This window comes from Amblyomma maculatum, chromosome 4 (genome assembly GCF_055883805.1).
Source record: "Amblyomma maculatum isolate TAMU_Amacu chromosome 4, ASM5588380v1, whole genome shotgun sequence".
Lineage (NCBI taxonomy): Eukaryota > Metazoa > Arthropoda > Arachnida > Ixodida > Ixodidae > Amblyomma > Amblyomma maculatum.
In genome coordinates this window covers 180,815,775-180,823,081 of record NC_139347.1, presented here as the reverse complement: position 1 = coordinate 180,823,081, position 7,307 = coordinate 180,815,775, and the positions used below count along the sequence as shown (strand labels likewise).

Below are 7,307 nucleotides of genomic sequence, written 5' to 3'. Positions count from 1 at the left end.
CCTCTTGCATGCCAAAGGGGTGCTTTGGTTGGAGAATATGCCTTAGGGTGTTACGGGCAAGCAATATCACCTAACATGCTGGGGGTATATGGCTGCGTAACTTCGTAGCCTTTCATACACAAGCGGCGCTGCTAATATAACCCAACACCTAAATAAAGCACCAAAAGTAACGCTAAAATTAAAATTACACAATAGTGCTTTCTAAAATGAAACAGAAACTGAAACAAAATTTCACCGCCAGGAGGCCGCCGGTAGCTACGAACGCTCTTTTCAAATTTCACAATATGGCCGTTAGCATTGTGGAGTGCGTTTCGACCACGTTTCGGCGAATGCTGAATGTGCTTCTTCGATTGTTTACCCTCGTGAAATGTGTTGCATTTCCCATGCATATGTGTTACAGAAGTGTGTACGCTTGTGAGGTGCCTTCTACATGTGGTGTTTAACGCAAACGGGCATGTATCGTGTCGGCAAGTGTCCGGGCTTCTTTTTGCTTTGCTCAGGCCGAAGGACTGCTGCACCGCTTTATGTTTGAGATGTTCGAAAGAAGGCTTGGACGATTTTTTCTTCTGCGTGACTAAGAGGTATATGCGCCGACTACATTGCCCTCGCGCTGAAATCGCACTGGTTGGTTCGGTGCCGGTGATACGAAGGCGGTCAGCGTACTGCGCGGCTGACGCAATCGTCTGTAAAGGTAAGCCTATTCTCACGCATATTGCGCTTTGTGGGAACAGTGTCCGACCGGGTTGCTGCATTCTGTGTCTTTTTGTGCCGGAACGCTCCAGAATGTGCTGCAATGAAAACGTGAGACACGAGCTTGTTTTCACGTCGCTGCCAAAATGACATCGCACATGTGATAGATGTCGCGGCGAGTTACAGAGATTTCGCGCAAGAGCATCAGTCTCAACTTTCTTGAACAGAAATAATGTATGTGCTACGTTTCCTTGCATTTTGTACGCGCAGGAGGTCCACGAAACGATTTTCGTTTCTTGACAGTTTGATACTTGCGCTCAGTTCGCAACGACTCGGTTTTGTTCTACCGTTTCTGTTCGTGCGGCAAGGTCATGTTGGCGTACTACCTTAATTCTCCTAGCACTCTCGACTCCCCCCTCCCCCCTCCTCCCTTATCTCTTACACTTCGCGCTCGCTCTCCTGAAACCTCCTTCATGCTTCATCTTCTTTCACTCGGAGCGCTGCACCCCCCCCCCCCTTTTTTTAATTTACTCGGAGCATAGGCGCGCGCCGTCCTGCTACTCGGGGAGCGTCCTCCCGCAGCTGTTCTGTTTAAACTTTTTGTTCGAGGAGGCTATGTTCGTTCTCGGCGGCCGTTCAGCGCGGCACGCCCCTGCGCTCGTGCTCTCGGCATCGAAGTGCTCTCGGCATCGAAGTGCGCTGGTCGGCCGGCCTGGTTGCATAATAGTTTATTCCAAACTGCGTAAACTATATGCCGCTATCATCAGCCTATGTTAACTTCCCCGCGTCTGGATTTGCCTTTTTTAATCACAATGGGAGCATTTTTCATTTTACGGGGACCATATTTTGCGGTTGCATGGAGTGTGAAGTTGCTTTTTTATCATGCTGCTTTTGTTATGGCGTGTACTTTCGCTCTGGAAGAATCATTTAGGTACGTATTTTATTTTCAGCAAGACTTCAATTAAGGCACTTGTACACGTGCTAAGTCAGCTGATGTGGTTCAAACCATCCAGTTTTCATTATTTTTGTGGTCACATTTCAACATAACTGTTTGACCGCATTACTTGATTTTTGTAGGGTCTTTAGACTAGAATAAATGGATATTCGATACTGATGCCTCAGCATTCAAGTAGAGGTCGACAGCTTGAATTCGGTGGCCAAATATTGTACCGGATGTTGCTATTACAGAGTTTGATTCTGACCAGATGTTTACTTTTTTTTTTTGTCTTTTGCTTAAATGTATATATGAAGCGGTTATCATAGCCTTAGTCGCATATGTTTACCTGCTTTGCTCATCACAGTGCGCATATTGCAGGCAAATTTGTGACTTACTGTTATTAAAAAATTTGTAATGTATGTGTTTAAAGCAGTTTACTGATTTAAAGGGCCCAGAAAACAATTTGACTTTCATATGCTAACGATGCATGTCTGTAGATTGCCTCTAAGAATTGAAGCCTACTTTTTAAAGCTGAGCGGGGACCCTTAGTTTAGAGATATATTACATATTTTATTGCCATTCAGCCGTGTGCTAAGTTGAGGGGAGGAGGATCATAGTTTTTGCTTTGTTATTTTTTATATTAGACTTTCCTTAATATTGCTTGCAGTTTGGTGATGAGTGGCAAAATACTGATGGTTTTTGCAGTTTTCTAACCTTAGTAAATATTTGTATTTGCTATTTGCTAATGCCAGCTTTTTTTTTTTTTTTTTTTTTCAGATATGTACAAAGGCATCAATTGCCTTAGCTTTTGTACAATGATTTTTAATATTCAGTTACTTGAAAGATTGAGTAAAATGAATTCTTTATGGCTACCATTCACATAAACTTGCAGTTCCTACATGACGTCAACATGCTGATCAAGAAGGACGGCACAGAGGCAGTTGAAATTGGCCTTAACAAGACACTTGTCTTGGTTTTGAAGGACACCATTCGTGCAAGAAAAAAGGACATTGCCCGGGTGCTCGAAGTATGTTCTGAGGGAACACGTGAAAGAAGAAAGAAGCGTAAGTATTAAGCTGTTTCCTTCTGTTTGCTGCATGTGCTATCTAATTGGCAGTTTTTCGCTAAATGCCTACATTTTTGCCATTTTGCATTGCCTTATAGATATACTAAAAACATGGCTAAGCATCAGAAAGAATAATAAAACCATAACTAGTCTGTGCGTTTCTTCATATGTAACAATTTTCGCATTAGCTAAATTTAAATTACCTATTGTTCTTCTCCATTGTAATGGTGCAGCCTTTTCGAATCTGTTCAACTAGTAGCAGAGTATTAGGTGATACCTGATTCAAATCTTCACAAGCTTTGCTAATTTTTGCTGTAAGATGTTTGGCTTTCAGTTTGCGTGCCTCTACATGTTTTCAATTTTGTTTATTTGCCTTCCTAAATTAGACAACAAATTATCGCCTCAAAACTCGGCTGTCTCTTTTTACCTGCAAGGAGGTACACCATTGTTGTGTTGCTTATTTCTATTGTAGATGTACAGACAGTATGCATTCTGCAACTCTTGGCAAACATTGGGAACCAGCCGGGAGCTCTGGATGTTGTTTGTATCATTTGTAAGTTTTCTCTTTGTCATTTGAATATTCAGGAAGCCTACTTGAAACCGACATTATTAGCGAATTTTCTTTGTTTCTAAAATGGCTTACAGTCTAACTTGTAATATGTATTAGTGATTCATAATTCAAATAGAAATACTACACAAGTTTTCATCACAACTGTGAATTCTTTGCTGTGAAAGGATTATTTGCGCTGTAAGTACAATCAAAAGCACTTTTAAGAGACTCCTGCCATCACATGCTTACCACGTCGTATTGCATACAAGAGTCACCTGATGAAGCACTGGTAATGTCAAGATTGGTGCAGTGTGCCATTTGACTAAGCACTCTGCTGTAGTGGACCAGCAGTGCTTTATCAGATGGCTCTTGCAGGCAGCTTGGTGGGGTTTAGCATTTGCTGGAAAGGGGTCTCTCAACCTGCTCATGCATGCTAGTACCTAACATGTTCCTAATCACTGGAATATATAATCTGAGACTGCTTCAAAAGAAATATTTGCCGCATTGTCTTATCCTACAGGCTTCTCAAGGTGGGTAATGCAGTTTAATAGGGGTTTTAAAAAAATGCTGTAATTTGCTAGCCAAGTTTGAAATGATGTAATAATTTTAATTCTTCTGAGATTAGATTTACCACATTGGTTGGGAGAAAATACTGCTTTGTTTCAAGGTTCATGCTTTATAAATATAATGCCTTCAACTACAATGCTAACATTTCATGCATTAACCATGTGGCACTGTTATAGACATTATCATTTATAGTAAACATTCTCGATAAATCCAAATTGTTATTTTGCATTTCAAGTTAGTCAACATATTTTTAGTATTCGAACCTTTAGTATTTCAAAGTGCTCAGACTGCCTGCCGCTATAACGATTGCAACTTCTTGAACACTTGAGCTTTCTGCCGCCTCTTGAGGCTCACCACTGATGTTCTGGATGTCTATGCATACCATGTGCTATGCGTGGAAAATGTTTTAACATGCCATGCTTCAGTTTTGACTTTTTTTAGAGCTTCTGCTGTTTGGTTGTTTGGTAATGCTCTGCTGTTGCACATGTAATTGTCGCTCAACTCAAAGCTCCAGTGTACACTTTCAATGAATAATGTGTGATGAAGTTTCAGAACTGCCACATAGAGCAGCGAGAACACTTTTTCCTTGTTACTAAACCTTAAATGTAAATACTTCAGGAAGCATTGCGATGACCTAGGGCTTGGCTGGTTCATACTTAGCACAAGAAGAAGTGCAAAAGTGCGAAAGTTCAGAAATGCATTATGTGTTATGTATTACATGCACTTTGTTTTTTTTTTTTGTACTGCCCCATCACTAAGTATGCTCTTTCCACGTTTTTTTTTTTTGTTTGGTTCTGCAGTATCTACTTGGCCAGTGCAGGGTATGCTGTAGGCCTTGTGTGAAGCCTTCAGTTGAGCCAGCTTTTAACATTTTAGTAGTAAACACCGTGTTCCAGTGCTGTCAACAAATCATTACAAATTTTGAAGGTAGTCTATAACTAATTTTATTTTCAGTTGCAAGATATTCAGCAGTGGGTAAAGTGAGGATCAGAACTGCACCAATCATGGTTGCTTGAGAAAGATGCTCTCCCATTAATGCTAGAAAAAGAAACTGCCTTAATTTTATATTCAAGTGCACATTGAGTTCCAAGAAAACTGTGCTTACTGGGGCACTGTTATTCAATTGCCCCATTTCTCTGCCTATTTCGAAAATGATACTGGGACCAGTGCAGCCCCAGCATCCATTCAGCACTTGTTTCAGTGCATTGTGGGATACCAGCAGTGCACCTGCATCTTTGTAAAGTAAATTTCAGTATTTTCTCCCATCATACAAGTGCAACCAGTGTCTTCGCGTCACAGCTTCGCTGAATCTCGCAGACCACCAGCATACCCTACAGAAATGTGTGAAAAAGAATTGGTTTCGCACTGGAAGGTGGTGGTTTCTGTAATAGGGCAGTTCAATTTACAAATGCTGTTAAACCATTATGTAAAATACAAGGCAGTATTTTTGTCTTTTGGCCTGCATTACCAGTTTTTTTTTTTAATTTGTTACCATTTCTGAAACAGTTTTTTCCGGTTGAAATCATCCAAATGCTGTTAGGTGCGATAGAAATCCAGCTGGTATTTTTTTCCTTCTGCATACTTTAACAAGCTATTGGTTATTTACATTTTTAACTATCATATTAAACATTCCAGTTCATGTCAAATGAAAAGTTTGTGGGGCAGCGTGGAAGTTCTCTAACCCAGGCGCTTTTGATGGGTGTAGCCATTTTTATTCAGCAAAATAGCTTGCATAATCTGAAAATACCATGCAACAGTATGCTGCGTGAATAAAAATGGGTTGACCTTACATGCTCTCATTTATGACTTGATCAAACACTGCCAGCTTTGTGCCTTCTGAATCAACCATAACAGTATACTCTGCATTGTTAATTGTGAGATACCACTAGTGGTTTCTGATTGGGCCCTTTTCCAGCACACTGCTGTACATTAAAGGGGCACTGGTGTATTCTAAATATAGAGTAGAAGATATGTTGAATTTGCTCAGGCGCAATGGACATTTATACAGCTGCTCTCTTATGCACTTCTTTCACATTTTTATCAAGGAACAGGAAGAAAAGCCTGCCACGCCCTGCGTCGGATATACTGGGAGCAGCATCAAAGAAGTTGAAGAGCATTTATTCTTCATTGAGCACCGGAAGCTTCTTCGAGTCATCGCCTCTACGTAGGGTATTGTTCCAAAAATGGGTCGATTTTGGCTGTTCAATCTGTGATATGACAAGGCGTCCGATAATTTTTGCTGCTTTATAGAGCACCTCTTTTTGGGTGTATGTGTGTTGAAGTCAAGATGCGCTGCACGACGCTTTATTTCATCGCACAAGGCCGAACTTTATGCAAGTGCACGTGTTGACACTGACAAAGTGTAGGATTATTATTGTGTACTCCGATTATTATTGCATACCACGCAAATTTTTGTTGTTGTTTTTTAAGAAATGTCACCATGCTGTTGTGTGCATTGTTCGGATATGTTTTTCAAAAAAATTGTATACTTTGTTGTCTGCATTTGTTTGAACTGTTTTGCTTCTTTCATTTTTTTTAGGTATTTACGTACATAACATGTATGTTTCTGCCCGTCTGCTAGGCTCTCGGTTGAGAGCGGCCGTATTGTTAAATAAATGAGGTTCCATATCGCAAAGCAATGAAGGAACAGAACACAAGCACCCCACCTGACCCCCTCCCCCCACTGGCACCCGAGCACCCACTAGTCCGAACCCTGACCCTTCTATGCCGAATAAAATGCTTCCAGTTTCCTTCTGTGTTTGAAGCTGTCACATTCTTTCGTAACATGCTCTGTGAATTTGAGAAAACAATCATACTGGCATGGGCCATTCGAGATGTCAAAATAATGGCATGCAGCATCTCTTTACATGCTCATTTGGCATTGCAGGTGGTTACCAGGTATACTATTAAGCTTGATTGCAAATGTGCACATAGGAAAAGCATTAAAGAACATGTAGTGGCAAAGGTAATTCCTAATTAGGGAATGCCATATATGCAGGTTATCCGCACTGATTTTTTTCAAGGGGTGTAAGGGTGCAATGCCACTGTTCCCACCCTGCAATAGGGTGTAAAGGTGATGAAAACACCCCAGTGCATTGGCCCCATAGAAGGGTGTTATGGCCAACCGAATCACCATCTTTGAGGGTGTACTGGCACACTGAAGCCACTTTTTTTCAAGGGTGCATGGGTGTTAGTTATAGACATGCGAAAACACCTAAAGAGGTGTTTTTGTTTTTACAGTGCATATACTGTACTGAAGGAAGGACATGTACTGTGTTATCGAGGCTTACCAGAGAGGCAACAACTAGGAGTAGGTTTTCTTGTCAATAAGTATATAGCGGGTAATATAGATGAATTGTATAGTATTAATGAGAGGGTGACAGTCATCGTAATTAGGCTTAATAAGCGGTATAAACTGAAGGTTGTACAGGCCTATGCACCTACATGTGATAATGATGACCAGGCAGTTGAAAGCTTCTACGAAGATGTAGAATAGG

The 7,307-nt window shown here is 40.9% G+C and overlaps 1 long non-coding RNA gene across 2 annotated transcripts; it reads left to right on the top strand.

The window, feature by feature from the left end:
• Nucleotides 1–278: 278 nt before the first annotated feature.
• On the top strand, nt 279–6,616 carry LOC146193765 (uncharacterized). 2 transcript variants are annotated; one of them, XR_014706477.1, is made up of 4 exons: nt 279–691; nt 2,520–2,691; nt 3,166–3,246; nt 5,856–6,616. It is a non-coding gene; the product is annotated as an uncharacterized LOC146193765 (long non-coding RNA). The 2 variants fall into 2 exon arrangements; XR_014706476.1 differs by lacking the exons at nt 279–691; nt 2,520–2,691 and having other exon boundaries at nt 3,091–3,246.
• The last annotated feature ends 691 nt before the right edge of the window (nt 6,617–7,307 follow it).